Below are 25,225 nucleotides of genomic sequence, written 5' to 3' on the forward strand. Positions count from 1 at the left end.
GGATAACCCGACTTTTCTCTCTGGCTACCCTTAACATTTTTTCCTTCATTTCAACTTTGGTGAATCTGACAATTACGCGTCTTGGAGTTGTTCTTCTCAAGGAATATCTTTATGGCATTCTCTGTATTTTCTGAATTTGAATGTTGGCCTGTCTTGCTAGGTTGGGGAAGTTCTCCTGGATAATATCCTGCAGAGTGTTTTCCAACTTGGTTCCATTCTCTCCGTCACTTTCAGGTACACCAATTAGATGTAGATTTGGTCTTTTCACATAGTCCCATATTTCTTGGAGGCTTTGTTCATTTCTTTTTACTCTTTTTTTCTCTAAACTTCTCTTCTCACTTCATTTCATTCATTTGATCTTCAATCACTGATACCCTTTCTTCCAGTTGATTGAGTTGGTTACTGAAGCTTGTGCATTTGTCATGTAGTTCTTGTGTCATGGTTTTCATCTCTATCAGGTCATTTAAGGACTTCTCTACCTTGGTTATTCTAGTTAGCCATTCATCAAATCTTTTTTCAAGATTTTTAGTTTCTTTGCGCTGGGTTCATAGTTCCTCCTTTAGCTCAGAGAAATTTGATTGTCTGAAGCCTTCTTCTCTCAACTTGTCAGTGTCATTCTCCATCCAGCTTTGTTCCACTGCTGACGAGAAGCTGCGTTCTTTTGGAGGGGGAGAGGTGCTCTGATTTTTAGAATTTCCAGCTTCTCTGCACTGCTTTTTCCCCATCTTTGTGGTTTTATCTACCTTTGGTCTTTGATGATGGTGACATACAGATGGGGTTTTGGTGTGGATGTCCTTTCTGTTTGTTATTTTTCCTTCCACCAGTCAGGACCCTCAGTTGCAGGTCTGTTGGAGTTTGCTGGAGGTCCACTCCAGACTCTGTTTGCCTGGGTATCAGCAATGGAGGCTGCAGAAGAGTGAATATTGCTGAACAGCAAATGTTGTTGTCTGATCATTCCTCTGGAAGCTTCGTCTCAGAGGTGTAACTGGCCCGTGTGAGGTGTGAGGTGTCAGTCTGTCCCTAGTGGGGGATGTTTCCCATTTAGGCTACTCAGGAGTCAGGGACCCACTTGAGCAGACAGTCTGTCCGTTCTCAGATCTCAAACTCTGTGCTGGGAGAACCACCACTCTCTTCAAAGCTGTCAGACAGGGACATTTACATCTGTAGAGGTTTCTGCTGCCTTTTCTTTGGCTACGCCCTGTCCCTAGAGGTGGAGTCTACAGAGGCAGGCAGGCCTCCTTGAGCTGTGGTGGGCTCTACCCAGTTCGAGCTTTCCGACTGCTTTGTTTACCTATGTAAGCCTCAGCAATGGTGGGCGCCCCTCCCCCAGCCTCGCTGCCACCTTGCAGTTAAATCTCAGACTGCTGTGCTAGCAATGAGGGAGGCTCCATGGGCGTAGGACCCTCCAAGCCAGGCATGGGATATAATCTCCTGGTGTGCTGTTTGCTAAGACCCTTGGTAAAGCACAGTATTAGGGTGGGAGTGACCTGATTTTCCGGGTATTGTGTGTCATGGTTCCCCTTGGCTAGGAAAGGGAATTCCCTTCCCCCTTGCACTTCCCAGGTGAGGTGATGCCTCGCCCTGCTTTGGCTCTCACTCGTTGGGCTGCACCCACTGTCCTGTGCCCACTGTCCGACACGCCCCAGTGAGATGAATCTGGTACCTCAGTTGGAAATGCAGAAATCACCCGTCTTCTGTGTCTCTCACGCTGGGAGCTGGTGGCTGGACCTGTTCCTATTCGGCCATCTTGGTGCCACACTGAGGGTTTTTTATAAATTTAGGTTATAAGTCCTTTGTTGGAAATGCAATTTTTAAATATTTTTCTCCCAGGCTGCAGTTTGATTTTCATTTTCTTAACAATGTGTTTTGAAGAGCATAAGATTTTAATTTTGATGATGTTCAATATATAATTATTTTCTTTTAGGGACTGATTATCTTTTGGTGCCATGCCTAAGAATTCTTCACTTAACCACAGATCACAAAGTTTTCCTCCATGTTTTCTTCTAAAAGTTTTATAATTTTATGCTTAGATGAAAGATCTGTTTTGAGTTAATGTTTATATAAGGTGTGAGATTAGGTCAAGGTTTATTTTATGGTACATGGATGTTCCATTTTTCCAAGACTATTTGTTGAAAAGACTATCCTTTCTCCAAGTAATTGCTTCATCTATTAAAAAACTCAGTTGGTATACTCATGTGGGTCTATTTCTGGACTGTATTCCAGTCATCTACATGTGATCCCTTGACAGTAACACACAGTCTTGACGACTGTAGCTATACAGTAAGTCCAAAAATTGAGTAGAGTGATTCTTCTCGATTTATTCATTTTTCAAAATTGATTTTGACCATTATAAATCTCTTGTCTTTTCATAAAAATTTTAGAATCAGATATTCTATTCTTACAAAAAAAATTATTCTTGAATTTCAAATGAAATTTTATTAAATCTATAGATCAATTAGGAAATAATTGATATCTTCCCTATGTATAGATCTTCCAATTCATGAACACCAGATGTATCTCCATTTATTTAGTTCATTTTTTATTTCTTTCATCAGTGTTTTATAATTTTCAGCAAATAGATTTCAAGGATGTTTTGTCAGATTTGTAACCAAGTACTTCATTTTGCAGCAGCTATCATAAATAGTAATTTTTCAAATTTTGGTTTCCTATTTTTCAATGATAGTATCTAGAAATACTATTAATTTTTGTGTTGATTGTGGATCCTGTCTTTGATAGACTCACTCGTTTCTGAGAATATCTTAGATATTCCTTGGGATTTTGTACATAAATAATTATATCATCTATGAATAGGTGACGGTTTTATTTCTTCTTTTCCAATATGAGTGCCTTTTATTTCTTTTTTCTAGCTTGGTTGTACTGGCTTTTCCTAGCTTCGTTTGCAGTGTGATGTTGAATAAGAGTGAGGAAAGTGTACATCTTTGCTTTGTCCCCTGTCTTAAAGGGACAACATTCCTCTATAAGACAGACTGTTAAGTATGTTGTTAGCTGTAGGTTTTTTAAAAAATAGATTTTCTTTATCAGGTTGAAGAAATTTTCTCACATTTCTAGTTTGCTGGGAGATTTTGTCACCAATAGTTTTGAAATTTGTGGAATCATTTGCCTGCATCAATTGATATATTCATGTGGATTTTCTTATTTAGGCTATTAATTTAGTGGATTACATTGATTGACTTTTAAATATTGCACCAGCCTTGCAGTACCAGAATAAATCCCACTTGGTCATGGTGTATTAATTTTTATAAACTGCTGGATATGATTAGCTAGTATTTTCTGAGGATTTTTGTGTCTATGTTCATGACAGATATTTGCCTATTGTTTTTTATTTTTGTACTGTCTTTGATTTTAATATTGGGGCATTCTGGTGTCACAAAACATGTCGGGAGGTATTTTCTCCTCTTCTCAAGATTGGGTATAATTAGGATTATTTCTCCTCTAAATGTTTAGTGGAATTATCCAGTGAAATTATTTGGGTCTGAAGAGTTCTTTTTCAGAAAGTTTTTATCTATCAATTCAATATCTTTAATAGTATAAGATTATTGAAATTACCCACTTTGTACTGGGTGAGCTTTGGAAGTTTATAGTTTTTGGGGAAAAGGTAAGTTATTTTGCTGAATTGGTATGCTTTGTTTGTAGTATTCCTTTATTATCCTTTTAATGTCTATAGTGATGCTCTCTATTTTACTCCCGGTGTTAAGAATTTGTGTCTTTTCTCTTTTTTTCTTTGTCAGTTTTGTTACAGGATTATCAATTTTATTGATAGTTTCAAGGAATCCACTTTTAGTTTCATTTGATAATTTTATTTTTAAATTTTATTTCTATTTTTTTAATTTCATTGATTTCTCATATCTTTATTATTTCCTTATTCCTGCTTATTTTGGTTAACATTTCTCTTTTTTTTTTCTAGTTTCTTAAGGTGGAAGGTAAGATTACTTCTTTGAGATCTTTCTTCTTTTCTAACATAAGCAGCTAATGCTATAAATTTTCATTTAAGTACTGTTTTAACTACAACCCACAAATTTTGTTATGTTTTGTTTTTATTTTTGTTTAGTTCATAATATATTCCAAATTTCCCGAGATTTCCTCTTTGGCCTATGGATTATCTGGAAGTGTGTTGCTTAATTTCCAAGCGTTTGGAGTTTTTTTCTGTTATCTTTCTCTTATTGATTTCTGGTTTTATACATTGTATTCAGAGAGCATTTTTAATGATTAACTATTTTAAATGTGCTAAGATTTGTTTTATGTCCCAGGATATGATCTGTCCTGAAGATGCTCTACATACTTTGAAAAGGCTATTATTCCATTGGTTTTTGATGGAGGGTTTTAAGAACATCAATTTGTTTCCAGTTGGTTAATGGTGTTGTTCAGTTCTGCAGCCTTACTGATTTGCTGTCTGCTAGGTCTGTCAATTACTTAAAGAGGAGGTTTAAAATCTCCAGCTACAATTGTGGACTTGTCTGTCACCTTTCATTTCTGTCAGTTTTTGTTTCAGGAATTTTGAAATTCTGTTGTTAGGTGAATTCAGCATGTGAGGGCATCTGGAGGATAATAAGAGCACTGGATTTTCTGTGACCTGAGATTTTCTATGGCTGCAGCAGTCCTGGGTAACAATGAAGAAGAAGGGAGCAAAGCAGGAGGTAAAGGGAGAAAGATAGGTAACAGATTCTAAACATACTTGTGTGGCCCCAAGAATTAGTTGGTGGGCAATGGGGAGCAAAAAGAGACATTTAAGCAGACAGTAACTGTATTAGTCTGTTTTGATACTGCTGATAAAGACCTACCCGAGACTGGGCAATTTACAAAAGAAAGAGGTTAATTGGACTTACAGTTCCACATAGCTGGGGAGGTCTCACAATCATGGCTGAGGCAAGGAGGAGCAAGTCACATCTTACATGGATGGCAGCAGGCAAAGAGAGAGCTTGTGCATGGAAACTCCCATTTTAAAAACCATTTAGATCTTGTGAGACCCATTCATTATCACAGGAACAGCAGGGGAAAGACCTATCCCCGTGATTCAGTCATCTACCACTGTGTCCCTCCCACAACACATGGGAATTATGGGAGCTACAAGATGAGATTTGGATGGGGACACAGAGCCAAACCATATCAGTAACATAATCAGATTTTTATTTCTTAAGTATATTTTGGAGGACATTTTAGATAAAGTTCAGGATTCCACAGGGGGAGACATGAACTTGAAATACATAAATACATAATTCTAATGAATGGACTTGGGAATCTGATGACAGCAGCATTGGAAGGGGTGAATTTTATTAATTTAGATGAGAAAAGCATTCAGAAAGAAATATACCTTGTATATACACACTAGCACTGGGACCTACTATAGTTTTTCTTTGTATGGGTAAAGAAGGGAGAGAGAATTATTTTATATATAGCAGTTCAGCATACTCATTATAAAGTTAACATTAAAAGTTTGATGGAAAGGCCAATTTGCCAATTTGCTGCCTGTCCCTGTGAATGGCCTTATTAATAAATAATGCATATTGTTTAATGAAAAAAAGTCAAGGTAAAAATATAAAACATTTAAATGGGATGTCTTTACAAAAGGTCATTGCCCTTTCCAAATATTTTTTGATGAGTTCTTCTACCAAGGAAAGCTGTTTTTAAATGCATAGTTAGCATACAATGCATACTCCAGCAGCTTAACAATATCTAAGTGTACTTTGATAGGAATCCAACGTTATCTTCAAAAATGTTTTCCAAGAGTCATAATGATGGTCTGCCACTTGTGTACTTATAAAGGTCTACAAATAATAATAAACAATAACTTCTCACAAAATAAGAGGTTTATTATATGCTGTCCTGACAGGACAGCAGAAAGCAGTTGCTACATCAAAGGAATGTTGAGGGGAGTTGAAAAGAAATTATTTACAAAGATGTGGTCAGGGTTCAGGGAAATCAACAAAGAACGGTGAGACACACCAATGCTAGTAACTGCAGGGAGCTCACTCTTTGACTTGAAGGACTACCGGGAAGGAAAGATTTCCAAAGTAGCTGTAGTTGAAGAAGAGAACACCCTCTACTCTCACCCAGCAAACTTCTGGGGTGTTACTTCACTCTCCTTCCATACTCTTACTCTCTGCTGGCAACCCCCATTGGCCAAACCCAACAGGATGACATGCATTGACCCACAAAGGTGAACCTCCTGGAGCCAGGAACAAGGTAGAGAAGAACAGAGAGTAGATTGGCAGGGTGAGGGATGGCCAGACAACTGAAAGCATTGAGAATGGGTACATGAAAAAACAACTTCTTATTGGGCATTTCATAATTGAAATAATTCCACCTCCACTGGCCATCACACACACATATACCCTGATTCTTCTTATGGAGAAGATAGTTATAAGTCTCGTGTGCTTTTTTTTTTTTCACTAAAATTCAAGCCTTTGATTCTCCTAGTGCCAGTTGAAAGACTGATGTTGTACATCAGAATTCCAAGCCCAGATGTTTCATCATATGGAGAAATTATGTTACCTTCTAACAAGTATAGTTACAAGAACTATACTTGCATTTGACCATTATTTTAATTGATTGGGCTTGGAGTTAGGAAAGCAAATGGTCAAGCAACAAGTCTAAAATTCTGAAATCCCATAAATACATCTGATCATTCATCCCTGAAAGAAGCTAAATGTCTCAATGATTTAAAGTGCTTCAGGCTTTAAGTGGTTCATTCAGAAGGCAAACTGAGATCATTCTGAGTCCTTGTCTTTTTTTTATCATCACTTGATCACAATCCCTCTAATGAGATGAAAGGCTTCTTCTCTGTGAAATAGGGACTCAAGTATGCTTAGAGCAATTGAATTATGTTTCTTTTGTACGGGTGCTTCACAGATTTGCCACCTTTTATATCCCTCAGGATTTGGCTGGGCCAGGAGCTCACTGGTCTTATTCACTCTGAAACCCTGAGAATGAGCACAGTGCTTCCCACACAACAGATACCAAGAAGAAATTTTTTGATTGATGAAATTAATACATTTATTTTTTATCAGATTTTTTCCCATAGGTTATTGGGGAACTGGTGGTGTTTGGTTACATGAGTAAGTTCTTTAGTGGTGATTTGTGAGATTTTAGCGCACCCGTCACCCAAGCAGTATACACTGCACCCAATTTGTAGTCTTTTATCCTTCACCCCTTTCCCACCCTTTTTCCCTGAGTCCCCAAAGTCCATTGTGTCATTCTTATGCTTTTGCATCCTCATAGCTTAGCTCCCACTTATGAATGAGAACGTATGATATTTGGTTTTCCATTCCTGAGTTACTTCACTTAGAATGACAGTCTCCAGTCTCATCCAGGTCACTGCAGATGCCATTAATTCATTCCTTTTTATGTCTGAGTAGTATTCCATCATATATATACATATATATACCACAGTTTCTTTATCCACTCGTTGATTGATGGCCATTTGGGTTGGTTCCACATTTTTGCAATTGTGAATTGTGCTGCTACAAACATGCATATGCAAGTATCTTTTTCGTATAATGACTTCTTTTCTTCTGGGTAGATGCCCAGTAGTGGGATTGCTGGATCAAATGGTAGTTCTACTTTTAGTTCTTTAGGGAACCTCCACACTGTTTTCCATAGTGGTTGTACTGGTTTACATTCCCACCACCAGTGTAGAAGTGTTCCCTATTCACAGCATCCACACCGACATCTATTATTTTTTCATTTTTTTATTATGGCCATTCTTGCAGGAGTAAGGTGGTATCACCTTTTGGTTTTGATTTGCATTTCCCTGATCATTAGTGATGTTGAGCATTTTTTTGTATGTTTACTTTTTTAATAGTTTAACAAATGAACTAGACAGGCAACATATGACTAGGAAGGACATCTTACTCTAATGCAGAACTCATCCTGTGTCCTGGCTCTATCTTTTTAGCTGTGTATTGTCTTCAGGGAGGTCACTTAACATCTCTGAGTTTCAGTGTCTTCAGCTATGAAATAAGGGGAAAAAAACAGAAAACAATCCTACACAAGGTTGACAAAGGATCATGGGAAATAATATGTTTGAAACTGTTTGGGAAACGTAAGGCATTTAAAAACATACACTATTTTTACTACTGAAATTGGTTACTGTGATGGTTAACTTTATGTGTCAACTTGACTGAACTAATAAGGGATGAACGGTGGCAGGTAAACATTATTTCTGGGGGTATCTATGAGAGTGTTTTCAGAAGAGATTAGCATTTGAATCAGTAGAATGAGTAAAGATCACTTATCAACATGGGTGGGCATCATCCAATCTGTTGAGGGCCCAAATAGAACACAAAGCTGGGGGAAAGGCAAATTTGCTGTCTTTGTTAGAGCTGGGACATTCATCTTCTCCTGCCCTTGGACATTGGTACTCCTGGTTCTCAGACCCTCAGGCTCAAACTGGGACTTATACCATTGACTTCCTTGGGCCTACAGCTTGCAGATGGCAGGTCATGGGACTCCTCAGCCTCATGATTGTGTGAGCCAATTTTCATAATAAATATTTTATATATACATATATCTTATTAGTTCTTTTTCTCTGAAGAACCCTAACACAGATTTTTGTATCAAAAAGTGGGCATGTTGCTGTAACAAATGCCTAGAAATGTGGAAGCAGCTTTGGAATTGGGTAATGGGTATAGGCTGGAAGAGTTTCGAGGTTCATGCTAGAAAAAAAAATTAAAAATTAAAAAATTTTAAAAAGCCTACATTGCCATGAATGTCCCATGAAGGGCAATTCTGATGAGGTCCCAGAGAGAAAGGAGGAAAGTTTGCTGTAGAGAAAACCTCAGTCTTCTTAGAGAATTCCCAAGTGGTCATGAACAGAACATTGGTTGAAATACAGACAATAAAGGCCATTCCGATGAGGACTCAGATGGAAATGAGGAACGTGTCATTGGGCAATGGAGGAAAGGCAATTCTCATTATAAACTGGAAGATGACTTGATTGAATTGTGTTCATGTTCTAGTGTTTTGTGGAAGGTTGAATTTGTGAGCAATGAAATTGTATATTTGGTTGAGGAAATCTTGTTTTCATAGATCACAGAACTTTATTAAGATAGAATCACTGCTAATTACATAGAAGTTACTTGTCTAAGCCAAAATCCATGAGGTTCGTATAAACTTACAGTTACACAAATTAGAAGCAAATGGCATATTCAAAACCATAAGGAAAGATCCTTAATGCTGAGGTGATGAAGGCTGAAGTAAATATGTCTGTACATTTATTTCAAGCTGTTAAAGAGTTTGTGGGTCACTCAGTGGTCCCTTGCATGCAAAAAGTCCAAGAGCTCCTCCATACCATCCTCTTCTTTGTGACTGAAAGGATACACACTCATCACAGAGCTCTAGCCGCTCCTGGCCTTTACACATTTCTCCAGCTGCTTGCATTGCTCTCTTTCTGTTGTTAGGGGATCCAGTAATTCCTCCTCTTGCTCTTCCTCCTCCATGAGATCTTCGGACCTGGTCAGCATCTTTCACTCATCTTCCAGTTCCACGTCTGGCTATGGTTCTGAATTCAACACACTCAACCTGCAACAGCGGCACCTAATCCACTTCAGAATCAAGAAGGACTTGTCAGCTGAGGAAAGTTTTAAGCAGTGTTGAAAGTGCAGTTGGCTTCTCTTGATTGCTCCTTGTGAAGTGTGAGTGGAGAGAAATGACTCACAGAATAATTATTAATCAAAAGGGAAGCAGAACTTAAAGATTTAGACAATTCTCAGCCTATCCATATTAGAAAAAAAATGAGAAAGCCTGTATAGAAGAGAACATGAAGGGTGTGACCAAATCTGATAAGGAAATTAGCATGGATCGGCTATCTCAATGGGAACCAGGTGCTATTCATCAGGACAATGGGGAGATTAGTCAGTCATCTAAATAGAAGTCCAAATAAGATGTATTGCACACTCTATCGTCCAATACAATGGAAGAATGACTGAAAAGACATTTTGGAGAACATCAAGGCTATACTTACAATCACAGGACAAGAATTCAAATGTCCAGGGGGCCGAGCAATTTCAAATGAGGGGCCACTACTGTTTAGCACATCACATCACGGGCTTCCTTACCCCAAACTCCATAACCATGCTCCTCAATCACTCCATGTGCTGCACCCAGCAAAGCTGTAGAAGCATGGCTGCTTCCACCTAGATTTCAAATTATGCCCCAAAGAGCCACAGGACCCAGACAGAGCGCTGTCTGTGAGGAAAAGCCATTGCAAGGAGCCCCAACAAGGACAATGCCCAGCAAAGCCACAGGGTAGGATACCCAGAGTCATGGGCATGGGGCTGCAACCACAGTGGGTCCTGAAGACAGTACCACTGTCCCAGTGGTTCTGGAGTGCAGAGCATTAAGCCAAAGAAAATTATTCTCAAGACTTAAGGTTTGGTTGGGTGTGGTAGCTCATACCTATAATCCCAACACCTTAGGAGGCCAAGGTGGGAGGATAACTTGAGGCCAGGAATTCAAGACCAGCCTGGACAATAGAGCAAGACCCTATTTCTACAAAAAATTTAAAAGTTAGTGGTGTCATGTGTCTGTAGTCCTAGCTACTCAGATTTTATTTTTCTTACTAAGTCTCTGATATCCAGTATGGATTTTATACTTATAGAACATCTGGAATAGCACATTTCAAGTGTGGTTAGTGATTACTGTATTGAACAGTGTAGTTCTGTAATGAAGATATATCAAAATGTATTAATATACACAATTTCAAATAAGGCAGGAGTGTCACTTGAGCCTAGGAATTTGAGGTTATAGTGAGCTATGATTGCACCACTTCACTCCAGCCTGGGTGACAGTGTGAGACCCTGTCTATAAAAATTTTTTTCAATTAAAAAGACTCTAGATTTAATGTTGTTTGCTCTCCCACCATTATATTTTGGAAGCACATCATATGTTTGATTTCATGGATTCACAGCCAAAGAGCAATATGATTCAGAATGAATCATACCTTGAGTCTCACTCATATCTAATTTAGATGATACTTAGATAAGACTTTGGACTTTAAACATTTAAGTTGATGCTAGAATAAGATAAGACTTTGGGGGCTATTGATATGACCTGAATGTATCTTGTGTGTGAGAAAGACATGTATTTGGGGGGAACAAGAGCAGAATGCAATTAACTAAATTTTTATGACCCCCCGTGATTTCATATATTAAAATTCTAGCCACCTAGGTGATAGTATTAAAATGTAGGGACTTTGCTAAGTGATTAGGACATAAGAGCAAAGCCCTCATGAATGGGATTACAAAAAAGACTCTAGAGACATCTCTCACCTCTTCTGCCACGTGAGGTTACAGGGAAAAAACAGCCACCTAAGAAGTGGGTCTCTGAATCTGCCAGTGCCTTGATCTTGGACTTCCCAGCCTCCAGAACCGTGAGAAAACAATTTCTGTTGTTTATACATTACCCAGTTTTATGATAGCTTTGTTATAGCAGCCAGCACAGACTAAGCTAGTTACCAAACAAACAAACAAAAAATGGGGATTTCATTTAATACAGATTTTAAAGTGCCAATGAAAATGTTATTTCTTCTATAGAGAACACAAAACAAACAACTTCTTGTGACAAACTACAGCCAGCATGCTTTTGCATTTGAATCTCATCCCCAAAACAAATGTCTTGTATCTATTAAAATTAATAGTGCACGTCTTTTATTCAGTAACTCCTCTTCTGGGACTCTATATTTCTTAGAAATAAATATTTATAAGGATAGCCATGCTTATAATGACAATAGCAACTCGGAACAACATGAATGTATATTAGCAAGCTATATATTAAAAAGTTGTGACATATCTGCACTACAGAACTACAGTGCCCAATACAGTAGTCACTAGTCACATCTGAAATGTGGCTATCCCAGATGTGCTAGAAGTGCAAAATCTATACTGGAGATTAGAGACTTACAGTAAAAAAATAAGTGTGCAAAAAAATTTCAATAATGTTTTATATTAAGTACATGATGAAATGATAATGCTCTAGTTAACTAAAACAAAAATGTTAAAATTAATTATTCCTATTTATTTTACTTTTTAAAAACTGTGGCCATTAGAAAACTTAGAATTACACTTGTGGTTTGCATTGTATTTCTATTGGACAGTGCGAGTGTAGACTGGGAATTGGCAAATGTTTTCTGTAAAGAGCCAGAAAGGAAATATTTTAGGTTTTGCAATATTCCTGTTGCAGCTACTCGAGCGAGTTCAGACAGTATGTAAAAAAATGAGCATGATTATGTCCCAATAAGACTTTTTGTATGGACACTGTGATTTCAATTTCATATAATTTTCACATCAAGAAATACTATTCTTCTAATTTTCCCCCAATCATTCAAAAATGTAAACACCATTCTTAGCTCATAATATATAAAAATAGGCAACAGGACAAACTCAGTCCATAAGCCATAGTTTGCTAACCCCTGTTATAAACTATCAAGGAGTTATTTTAAAATAAATTAGACCTATCTGTATTGTACATACTTTCTCTAAACAATATATTGCTGAGTAGTATGTAGAGCATTATTTTGCATTTGTAAAAAAGGCAAAATTATTAAGTTTATATGTTTACCTAATTCTATACGACCAAAGGGCTATGGAAGGATACACACCAAACTGTTTATCTAACCTGTTACCAATGGACATAAGATGGGAGACAAAAAAGAAAAATTTGTAGCTTTTGGTTTTTTGTCTGTGGGTTTCCTGGATGACAGCAATTATGTATGACTCATAATATTGTGATAAAATAAAAGGTACATAAATTTCAAAAAAGTTTTATTATGTACACATAAAGACTCTTACTGAAATATTGATATTATTGTTTATTTCCTTTGAATATGATTTCTGTTGATCATAAGTATAAAAACTAATGAGAAAAACTTAGACCAAAACAAAATTTCAATGACATAAAATGTCTTAAGTTGAAGATATTGTTTGTTACCCTTCAAATTCTACATTTTGCATTAGTAAGCATAAATAGTTAAACCTTATCTGAGCTCTTGATAAAATACAGTATTCTCCTAAGCTAGTTTTATTTCAGAAAATACTTAATACATGTCTCTGCTTTCAGTTTATACCAGCTATCTATTACTGCATGGCCAATTACTCCCCCAAAATTTAAAGGCCTGGAGCAAAAAGTAAACATTTACTATCTCACACAGTTTCTGTACATCAAGAATTCAGGAGCCGTTCAGCTGTTGGTTCTGGCTCACAGTCTCTCAAGAGGCACAGACAAGCTGTCAGCCAGGGCTGCAATCATTTGAAGGCTTGACTGGGGCCAGAGGATTCATTTCCAAGTAGTTCACTCAGATGGCTATTGGCAAAGGCCTCAGTTCCTTGACACATGGACCCCTCCATAGATCCACTCAATGTACTCATGTCATAGCAGCTGGCTTCCCCCAGGATGAGGGTACAAAAGAGAGGAAGGTAGAAGCAAGCTATAATGCCTTTCATAGCCTAGACTTGGGAGTCACACATCCACAATAACTTTCTGGTGAACAGCTCAGTTCTATTTAGCGTGAGAGGGGACTACACGAGGGTGTGAATACCAGGAAGCAAGAATCATTGGGCACCATCTTGGAAGCTGGCTACTGCACACATTCCCCAGACATATTCACCAAGATAGCTATGGGCATGGCCTTAAATCTAACAATTAACCATATTTTACAAATAAAAATCTGATTAAAATATTCCAATTTGGTGTGGAGATGTATTGCAGGAAAAAACCTTTACATTATATTGAAAGTATATTTAAACTACAACTCAACTATAACAACTGACGAATCAGTGCAAAAAAAAAAAAAAAAACACTTAGAGAACACAGGATATTTTATAAAAGCAAATTACCTAGCTGCATAAGCCACATGCTCAAGTGATTAAACACAAGAAGCAAAGCATTAGATGGAGAAAAACGGTATAGTAAAAATGAACTGTTTTAACTTATTAGTTTCTTGACAAAGTGTATACATAACATAGAAAGTACAGAATTTCATTTGGTAAAGTATCAGGTTATTACATAACATATAGAATATATTTTTGGAAAAGGAATTTTAGGTATGGAAAAAAGACAAGAAGGATATATGCACTGATATTAACCATGGGTGTCTCTGGACATTTAGATTGAACAGGATTGCTTTCCTTTGGCTTATGTATTTTTATCTGTGATGTCCACAGCAAATATGAATCAGTCACTTTAATGAGAAAAAGACTTACGCAAAAATGCCCATTGTCTGTTTTCTTCTGGCTTGCATTAAGGTATTTCTGTTCCCTAAATTGCCTTTGGAAGAATTTTGAGATTCATAAGTCATTCTTACAAACCCAAAAAGGGTAAGTAACCCATTATAATGTTTATTCCTGAGGCTATAAGAAGCTAATTGTGAATAGGTGAAATAATAGATAAATTTCATTTACATTAACTTACTTTTATGTTCAATAAGGTCAAAGGTACAGATTTTGTCTCTTTCTGGTCCATAAAATATAGATTGCTATTTTCAAAGTACATCAACAGTGGTAATAGCTATTCCCATTAGTCAGTCATATAATCTTATGAAATACTGACATGATAAAACAATGCAACTGAGAAAAAACCGATAGAGCACACATTTTATTGACAAATAAATGCACACGCTTAAATTGTCTCTCACCACCTTTATACCTGATTGACATGTTATCAGAAAAATAAAGATTTAAGCTGGCCAAGATCAATGATTTCAAAATGATTCTTTAGTGCAGATAAAAATACAAATTCAATTCAATTCTAATTCATATTTGGGTTCATGCCACTTTGAGAGTTACATTTTATGGCAAAATGTACTTTAATTTTATTCAAACCTTTTTCCAGCATTTCTTAGAGATTCACTTTTTAATTTATGATACTTCCTTGCCCAATTCAAGCTTCATTCACTTTTAGATACTTTGGAAAGATAAATAACTGACACACACTGCCATTCATGAGTAATGTACCGCCTGTATCCTAAGAAAATAAAATAGGTGGCCAAAGAGATATATTTGTTTTAGAAATAAATATGTATCATATGTATAAATAATAAAATAACAATGAATTAGAAATATGTCATAAAAATGCTTTTCTATTTTATTGAGATTAAATTATACACTGTAATATATTGTTAGGTCATATACATTTAAAGAATGAAATACCTTATTATGTCTTAAGCTAAATATAACTATGCTTGTATGTAAAGCATGCAAGTTAAGTCATATGTTTACATTTTATTCGTTTGTTACTTTCAGTATATATCCATTGGGAAATATTTTATTTGGTTGGCAAATATGGTATCATTGCAACTGTAGTCAACAAAAACACTTGAAATGCAAGGACACCTCCATGTAGTACTTAAAACTTTTCTCCAATTCATAGGTCATGACGAGTACTTTGTATTTAAAAAAAAAAAAAAAGTAAAAAAAAATTATTTATTGAGTACTTTCTACATATCAGGAACACTACTGGGCACACACTTCTTCACATACATCATTTCATTTAATCTTTTTTTTTTTTTTTTTTTTAAGACAGAGTCTCATCCTGTCACCCAGGCTGGAGTGCAATGGCACAATCTCAGTTCACTGCAACCTCCGCCTCCTGGATTCAAACAATTCTCCTGCCTCAGCCTCCCAAGTAGCTGGGATTACAGGCACCTGCCACCATGCCCAGCTAATTTTGTGTGTGTATTTTTAGTAGAGACGAAGTTCCACCATGTTGGCCAGACTGGTCTCCAACTCCTGGCCTCGTGATCCCCCCACCTCAGCCTCACAAAGGGCTGGGTGTGAGCCCCTGCACCTGGCCCATTTCATTTAATCTTACAACCACCTAGCAAGGTAGAAAATATTATCTTCACTTTACAGATGAGGAAACTCACATCGGTCTGAACCCAAAGCCTAGATTCCCACCTGCTATACCTCAGAAAATCAATTAACATGTGGATCATATATTTATGACTGAGTAAGGAAAAAACAACTGTTTTTCCTCTCTTTACTCACACTCCCTCAGTACACACCAATTCTTTGACAGACACCAACTGCCTAAAATTTAGCTCAATTGTGCCCTACAACTTAAGCCAATTTTGAGACTATCTATGTGGAGACAGTGTCAGACCCCACAGGTTAAAAGCTCAGTCCCACAAGACTGCCCTCACTTCAGATACCAGTCACAAGCCCCGGACTGTGACCTGTGCTTCTAACTGGTGTCAGCTATAAATTGAAGGATTCCCAAAACCTCCCCTTGGGCTCAATCATTTGTCAGAATGGCTCATTGAACTCTGGGAAACATGTTACTTACATTTATGGTCTATTATAAAAGGATGCAACTCAGAAACAGCCAAACAGAAGAGATACTTAGGGCAAGACATGGGAGACGGGGGCAGAGTGTCCATACCTTCTCCAGCAGGTCATCCTGCATGTGCTCAGCAGCTCGGAAGCTCTCTGAACCCTGTCAAGGCTTCCTTATGCAGGTGTGATTGATTAAATCATCAGCCATTGGTAATCAACTCAACCTTCAGTCAGGAAGTGGGGCTGAAAGTTACAACTTTCTAATCACATGATTGGTTCCCCTAGAAACCAGCCCCTACCCTGAGGCTATCTAGGGGCCACCAGCCATTAGTCATCTCATCAGCATGTAAAAGGACATATCACTTCAGAGATTCCAGAGATTGTAGAAGCTGTGTACTAGAAAATGGGGGTTGGGAGGATATATTTCTTGTAATATAATATTATAATCACAATATCACAGTGCCCTATATACTTGTTTCTCTCACTTATTCACAGGTGAGACCATTAACAGACACCATTCACCTGGTAGCAAACTCTCATGTCTAAGTCAGCGATGGGAATGTACATTTGCCTTTATAAGATCTGCCTTACAAAGCTCATCTTTAAAGAAATTTCAAACATTGCACACTGTCAACTGAAGAATGACAACGTTCATACATTGTTGTTTTTCTTTGTTTGTTTGTTTGTTTTAGAGATAGGGTCTCATCATGTTGCCCAGGCTGATCTCGAACTCCTGAGCTCAAGGGATCCACCTGCCTTGGCCTCTGAAAGTGCTGGGATTATAGGCATGAGGCACCACACCCAACCCAAGGTTCCTAAATTTGGAAAGGAGAGTTTTATTTCTCATAAAGGGTTGCAGCCTGCAGGATGGCCATTCTGACAGGCTGGAAAATGTAGCTTCCCACCAGAAGCCAAAAACAGGCACCTTGAGGTTGAGAAGAATAAGACAAGGATATATGTTGATAGGAGTGGCCAAATACACATATCCCACAGATTATAGGAGGAGCTGTGAACATTTGTGAAGGGGAGGCATGGGCATGTGTAGTAGGCTAACATGTACACAACATGTAGCTCATGTTCACTTTGGGGTGGAGACTTAACATTTAAATGTATTACAATTAGGCCCTATAAGGCCAAATGTGAAGCAGAGGACACAAAGGCCCTCTGTGCATAGCCTTCAAAGACTGTCCAAAACCACCCCATGGTCAACGGTCTTTTATCAGGAAGAAATGCTGGTTGGCTGCTGTATTGAAGTCACAAAAAGGAGGGGCAGCATCAGGCAGTTGGTTGATATCAGTGGAGGACCCAGTCTTTCAAAAGCACTGGTTTTGTTTAACCCTTAGGGAAGAAAGCCTAACGGTGTTTAGTGAGGGAGGGGATATAACGAGGTGTGTCTGACTTCCCACCCTGCCATGGCTAAGAACTCAATTTTTAAGGTTTCTCTAGGGTCCCCTTGGCCAAGAGGCGGTTCTTTCAGTTCGCTGGGAAGCTCGGAATTTTATTTTTATTTCTCAATGTCATCTCCTATTTATTCTCTAGATCTGATTATAGGTAGGCTACTTGTAAGCATGGTCAAGAATTGCAAATCCTGACCGTGCATAGCGTCTCACATCTGTAATCCCAACACTTTGGGAGGCTGAGGTGGGTGGATGAATTGGGTTCAGGAGTTTGAGACCAGCAATTTAGTGAGACCCTACCTCTACTAAAAAAAAATTTTAAAAACTTATCTGGGTGTGGTGGGGTATGCCTATAGTCCCAGGTCCTCAGGAAGCAGAGGTGGGAGAATCCTTTGAGTTCAGGAGGTTGAGGTTGCAATGAGCCATGATCATGCCACTGGGCCCCAGCAACAGAGCGGGACCCTCTGTCTAATTTTTTTAATTGCAAATTCTATTGCCTTGCATTAACCAAACTCTGTTATTCCTGTTCATGTTGGAGTAAGATAAATAAGAGAAGGAAATAATGGATATGAAGGTAACTTCCCAGTATTCACCCTGCCCCAGACAACTGGTTGAGCCAATCATGTTCATTTCATAGTCTAGTAAATAAGAATTTTCAGCTGACAATGAGATAGCAGGGAAAACCTCATGGGGTGGGGGGGTTGTTGCTAAGCAAATTTTCTACTCCTAAGAAAGAACCACAGAAGACTCTTTCTTCTAGACATAATTGTGACTGTATAGGACACTTGCAACTAACTTTCAAAAGCATCCTGCTTTTAGGCTAAAATAATGCTATCCTGAGAATGCTCTATGAATTCAAAGCGTCTGATTTCCTCAATGGTATCGCTGAGCCACTCAGAATACCAGACATAAAGCTCGTCTGATTTCTGGGCTGTTAAGTGAGATAATATATCTTCTATCTTTAAAACTGGCTTGAGTTAAGTTTCTGTTACTTGCAGTCAAAAGACCCTATTTTATACCAGTGGTAACCAATCAATGGTTATATACTTATTTGGGCAGTCAATACCATTCTTAACTGACCAGAGTTTCATTTAATATAGTTGAGTAATAAACTATCCCCAAACCTAGTGGCATAAAACAACCAGTTATTGTACTCACAGATTTTGTAGGTCAGGAACTTGGACAGAGCACAGAGAGAATAGCATGTCTATGCTCCATGATATGTGAGGTCTGAGATGGAGGCCTAAAAATCTTTGAAGTCTTTAGAGTCCTTGAAGACCGAGGGCTTGATCATCTAAAAGTTCATCCACCTGCATGGTTTTGTTAGCTATTGGCTGAGAACCTAGTTGAAGGTGTTGGCTAGAACATGTTCACCTGGCTTCTCCATGTGGCCTGGGCTTCCTCAAAACATGATAACTGGGTTTGGTTCCACAGGTCTACATCCCAAGAGGGAGTGAAGGCCAAGCAGAAGCCACATCACCTTTGATGTGCTAACTTCAGAAGTCACCCAGTGCCACCTCCATTGCATTCTATAGCTCAGGACAGTTACCAAGTTACATCCAGTTTCAAGCAGAGGGAACAAAGAAATGTCATTATCACGTTGTAAGAATAGCATACAGCATGGGATGTATATTTGTATGGCCAACTTTGGAAATGCCATCTGCCACACTTTGCTTCTGGCCACAGTAATTCACAACCCTAGCACATGCAAAATATACCATTCCTCTCTTGAAACCCTCAAGTCTTATTGCAGAATCAGCCCAAAGTCCACGATCTTGTTGCCACAGTCACCTCAGGTCCAGGTACAGATGTGGCTCTTCAGATGCAATTCTTTGACTTATAGCTGCTCAACTATATTCCTCTCCATCTTAAGATTGTTAATCGATGAGACAATTTATCTATTCCAGAAACATTCAACATTTAATGGTGGGACAGCCATAGACTCCCTGCTAAGTACAGCCCTCTTCATAAAGAGTGGGCATGGGAGACAGACTGTCATCACTGTTTCACCACAGTTCTAAAATTCAAACAGGTGTACATTGCCATTCCATTGATTAGAGGGGCTCTTACCACACACACACAAAGGGTTACTTCTCTGTAACATAATGGATGTGTTAATTTGCTCGAGTATAGTAACCATTTCTCTATGTATAAAGTATATCAAAACATCATGTTGTCCAGCTTACATATGTAACATTAAATAAATAATGTTTTAAAGTAAAATAAAATAAAGTCTAATCATTTTCAAAGTGGCAGAACACAGACCCCATCTCTTGATGGAACAGTGTCCATATCATATTTTAAAAAGAGAATGTGGGATGGAATAAATAGCTATAGCTATAGATTCATTCATTATGGAAAATACAATCTGCTGCAACTAGCTCAGAGATATGTTTAATTAGGGTTAGCTTCATATCTATAGACTATAATCTATAAGCAGTCCCAGGATCATTGCATAAAATGCACTCGCTGGATGAAAGATCTGAGTCTGACTACCAACTGGGTCATCAAGAATAAGATTCAATCCCTTTGTAGGCCTCATCACTCTTATTTATGAAAGATATATTTAAAATAGGCCATCCCTAAGGTTGTTTCCATGTCAAAAATATACTATCACTCATTTATTTTAAAAGATGCTCAGATGTTTTCCACCAATTGCTGTTTATCTGATGTTTACTTAATTTTGCTTAAACATCACTATCCTCATCTGGGAAATGAGTACAATCATAACAATGTTTATCTTTTAAGGTTGTTATGGAAATGAAATGGATATATGTCGAAAAGCTTAAAATGAAACCTGGAACACAGTAAGTACTTAATAAATGTCCATTATTTAACAGAAAATTCAGTCACATTTGATAACCACACAGTTTGACCACTTGGAAAGCTCATCAGTTACAAAAGAGGTTACTTTTATCAAAATGTTAAATCAGTAGATAGAGACACAGGCCAGATACATATAATCCCAGTATCCAATAAATGTGAAAAGAAATTGCTCTTTTCTGTTATTTTTAATAGAAAATATTTATTGGTGCCAGACCGGGTGTTAAAGATTTATATGCATTTGATGCTTACATAAACCTTATAAGGCAGTTTTTAGAATTGAAAATTACTATATTTACCTACCCCATGAAATATTACTTTCTACACTGCTATAAATTCTCTACATTTTTAATACTTTTCACTTTCCTGCACTACCAGATATACCAGGCGAAAATGTTTAAGAGAGATACTGAGGGTTATTAATAGACATCATTAGTAATAAACCACAATGTTAATTTCATGCCCCAAATGCTTCTTATCTTGCTCCTAATTGAAAAGAATTCCTTGTCTGGACCTCTCAGCCTCATGTCACCCCCAAAGCATAGCCAAGGATTGGTTCCCTTTCTTAAAGAGTTAGACAATTGAAAGATGAAAAAGAAAGGGCAACCTTTCAAATAAGAGTTTCTAAAATAAGAGAAAAAAATTCCTGAAAGAGGAGAGATAGGGAAATCTCCCCTAATCATATGATGTCTTTATTCCAATCATGAGAGTCCCTATTTCAATTGTTGTCTTTTGAATTATCAGGCTACCTTTAAAAATATGAAATGGTTTAAAATATTCAACTTGCCCTGGTACTTTTCAGAGCTAATATTTGTTGGGAATCTCCAAGAAGGGTCTGTGAAGTATATATTTAACCTTGAAACTCATTTTTATTTTTCTGGTTGGACTAGTATTTATTGGAACATTCAGGGACTGTCAGAGTGAACTTATCAGTAATATACACATTCTTGGCAATTATTCAGATGGAGAAATGGTAGTTTTGGTTTGGGAGAGGAATAAGGGGAATTGAGGCACTTCTTGGGTAGACAGTCTTAGATGGAGTGACTTACTGCAGCACTCCAAATGTCAGGATCAGCAGGAAGGCAAGAATGCCTAGAAACTGGGAACAGGAAGAGGGATGTTCCCCCAGATACATTTAAATCACTTTACGCTATTTCCTTTCATCTTACCAACTTCTGCGGGCTATTCCATTCATTCAACATGTGAACTGTAAAATGATGCCTGACCCAGGAACGTTATCCTTATTCTGGTCCTTACTAATCCTTGTACTCCAGAGTATGAACTATCATCTACAAAATATGGGGCATGGTTGGGCACAGTGGCTCATGAGGTAATCCCAGCACTTTGGGAGGCCAAAGCAGGCGGATTACTTTAGGTCAGGAGTTAGCCACCAGCTTGGCCAACATGGTGAAATCTCATCTCTACTAAAAATACAAAAATTAGCCGAGCATGCCAGCATGTGCCTGTAGTCCCAGCTACTTGGGAGGCTGAGGCACAAGAATAGCTTTAACCCGGGAGGCAGAAGTTGCAGTGAGCCGAGATCACACCGCTGCACTCCAGCCTGGGCGACAGAGCAAGACTTTGTCTCAAAAAAATAAAACAAAATGTGGGGCATGGACTAATTTAGTATGGCAAATAGGAGTCATTCCACTTACAGAGGCTGATCAATCCTAGAAGCTTCCATCTATATTGTTAATAAAAATAATTTTTTCGAAGACATGAGATCCTCTATCTCATCGGTAGTAGGATAGGAAATGGAGCCATTATCAACTTCCCTGGTCTGCCTAGAGTTTAGGTGTGGAGAATGAAAACATATGGCCTCTTGTCTGCCATCCAGCACCAGGGACTCATTAAGTTCTGACAGTTTATGATCCTGACCCTGATAAGCAACCCTTGGGCTGCTGTTTGCTGGGGATTGTACCGATGTCTTCCCTAGAAGGAAGAATGTAGTAAGAGGATTCTGAAAGTTGAAAATAATAATAGTGACAATAAAGTATGGATATAAACATGTTATTCTTCCTTTTGGAGTAAAAAAAGTAAATGATATCTTATATCATTATTTGGAAAGCTTTGCATTAGATACCAATTTCTCTGAAATACAGAAGCCCACACTCTTAAGTGGTACAGCCTTTGTCATAATTTAAAACATTCATTCACAAAGTATAATATATGCTATCCATCTTGGACAGTTCAAAATGTTACACTTAATTTTATTTGATTAAAAGCCTAATTTTGGCCAGGCACAGTGGCTAACTCCTATAATCCCAGTACTTTGGAAGGCTGAGGCAGGCAGATCAGGCGAAGTCAGGAGTTCAAGACCAGCCTGGCCAACATGGTGAAACCTCATCTCTACTAAAAATACAAAAATTAGTCAGCATTCTGGCACATGCTTGTAATCCCAGCTACTAGGGAGGCTGAGGCGGGAGGATCACTTGATCCTCCCAGGAGGATCGGAGGTTGCTGTGAGCAGAGACTGTGCCACTGCACTCCAGCCTAGGCAACAGAGCAAGATTTCATCTCAAAAAAGAAAAAAAAAAAAAAAAAAACAAAAAACACCTAACTTTTTAGCTTTGCCCAGCTTTCCACAATTAATCTTGACATATAAAACAGTGAGTCCCACACATCTCTGGGCCAATTTTTGCTTGAAAATGGCAGCTCTCTAGCAGCTGTTTGCAACATCAAGGGGATGTACAAGCTCCTCCTCACTTTCCCTGCCTCGGGGCGACCAAACCCTTCTGGTGAGGCACCTGCCAGCTGAGCTGACCACTGAGTTCTTGAGAAAGAGGACTTGCTGAAGTACTTCAAGGCACAGTTGGTACATGTCCTGTCAGATAAGGGGCAGCTGAAACATGCAGCTTTTGCCACATTCTCTAAAAAGCAGCTATAAAGGCATTGACAAGACTCCATCAGTCGTTGAATTTGCAAAAGAGAAAGACCAAGCTCACTCCCCAGGTCCCACTTCAGTCTCAAAAAAAAAAAAAATTCTGATGACCCTGTCAAAGATGATAAAGAAATGAAAGAACTTGGTTATTTAACAGTAGAAAATGGAATTGCACCAAACCATGGGCTGACTTTTCCTAATTCATGCCTCAAATATATGTATCCACCACCTTCCAGCACAATCCTAGCAAACAGAGTAAATGCTTTGGCAAGCATGCCTAAGTTCTATGTACAGGTCCTTCGTCTTATGAATAAAATGAATTTGCCCACACCTTTTAGACCAATTACTGTGCGACCTCCCATGTATGAAGACCATATGCCATTGCATGCACCTCTTCCACCCACATCTCCTCAGCCACCTGAGGAACCTCTTTGGCCAGATGATGATGAGGAATTATCTAATGAAGAATTAGAATATGAAAGCAGTGATGATGAGGGACTGACAGAGAATGAACAAACCAATGGAACTAGCAAATCTTCAGCTCAAAAGACCCAAAACAATAAAGCAGCACCATGTGAAAAAAAAAGAGAAAATTAAAGGATATGTTGAGCACACTTTTGTGTCCTTCACACAGCAGTTTACATCCAGTGCTGTTACCTTCAGATGTATTTGACCAACCACAACCTGTAGGTAATAAAAGAATTGAATTCCATGTATCTACCGACATGCCAGCTGCATTTAAGAAAGATTTAGAGAAGAAACAAAATTGTGAGAAAAAAACTATGATTTACCTGCTACTGAAGTTGATGCATCCAATATAGGATTTGGAAAAATCTTTCCCAAACCTAACTGGAACATCACACAGGAGATTAAAGAAGACTCTGATGAAATGCCATCAGAATGTGTTTCTAGAAGGGAACTGGAAAAGGACAGAATTTCTAGAGAAGAAATGGAAACACTTTCAGTTTTCAGAAGTTATGAACCTGGTGAACAAAAATGTAGAATTTATGTAAAGAATTTAGCTAGACATGTTCAAGAAAAGGACCTTAAGTATATTTTTGGAAGATATGTTGACTTTTCATCAGAAACACAGTGGATCACGTTTGATATACGTTTGATGAAAGAAGGTCGTATGAAAGGACAAGCTTTCACTACACTTCCTAAGGAAAAAGCAGCAGCAAAAGCCTTAAAGGAAGCTAATGGATATGTGCTTTTTGGAAAACCCATGGTGGTTCAATTTGCTCGATCTGCTAGGCCAAAACAAGATCCTAAGGAAGGAAAAAGAAAGTGTTAAAAATTAACAAAGGTTTCTTTTGAATCCTGTATCTTTCAAGTGCTTTCCAACTTGGATAGGAAGAAATTGACCACCTGGACTGTGGAACTGTCCATAATAGCTTTGAAAGTATATTTAAAAATTAAATATATATGCCTTTAAATCAGTGTATTGGAACTATATTACATGTATTTTAATGACTTTCTTCAAATATAATCAATTATTTTCTTTTTCTTTTTTTTCTTTTTTTTGGGGGGCATGGAGTCTTGCTCTGTTGCCCAGACTGGAGTGCAGTGGCACCATCTCAGCTCACTGCAAGCTTCGCCTCCTGAGTTTATGCCATTTTCCTGCCTCAGCCTCCCAAGTAGCTGGGACTACAGGCATCCGCCACCATGCCTGGCTAATTTTTTTTTCTGTATTTTTAGTAGAGACAGGGTTTCACCGTATTAGCCAGGATGGTCGTGATCTCTTGACCTCGTGATCTGCCCACCTCGGCCTCCCAAAGTGCTGGGATTACAGGTGTGAGCCACTGTGCCCGGCTGCGGGTACAGTATTTTAAGTCTAATAA

General features: G+C 38.1%; 2 pseudogenes; one reads left to right on the plus strand and one right to left on the minus strand.

The window, feature by feature from the left end:
• Positions 1-9,230: 9,230 nt before the first annotated feature.
• On the minus strand, positions 9,231-10,091 carry LOC112619320 (annotated as a pseudogene).
• Positions 10,092-23,151: 13,060 nt separating this feature from the next.
• On the plus strand, positions 23,152-24,882 carry LOC112619507 (annotated as a pseudogene).
• The last annotated feature ends 343 nt before the right edge of the window (positions 24,883-25,225 follow it).

This window comes from Theropithecus gelada, chromosome 2, assembly GCF_003255815.1.
Source record: "Theropithecus gelada isolate Dixy chromosome 2, Tgel_1.0, whole genome shotgun sequence".
NCBI lineage: Eukaryota > Metazoa > Chordata > Mammalia > Primates > Cercopithecidae > Theropithecus > Theropithecus gelada.